Genomic DNA, 332 nt, shown 5'->3' on the forward strand with positions numbered 1-332 from the left:
GACGTGCTGGTGCCATGTATGACGTGCTGGTGCCATGTATGACGTGCTGGTGCCATGTATGACGTGCTGGTGCTACGTAAAGTGTACTGTGTACACTCTGTAAAGTGGTTGGCATTCAGAAGAGTATCCAGCTGTAAAAACTATGCCAAAACGGAGAAACAGTGCCTGGTGCAGTTCCCTGGCTTGCCAGTTCCTGTCAAACCGTCCAACCCATGCCAACCTATAAAACTGATGTTAAATGATGATGATGATGATTGGGTGGAAATCCGGCCAATAGAACTGTATCCAAATCAGAAACCCTTATTATATTAGTAATGAGTTGGCTGAAATAA

The sequence above is a fragment of the Octopus bimaculoides genome, chromosome 13 (genome assembly GCF_001194135.2).
Source record: "Octopus bimaculoides isolate UCB-OBI-ISO-001 chromosome 13, ASM119413v2, whole genome shotgun sequence".
NCBI classification, from domain to species: Eukaryota; Metazoa; Mollusca; class Cephalopoda; order Octopoda; family Octopodidae; genus Octopus; species Octopus bimaculoides.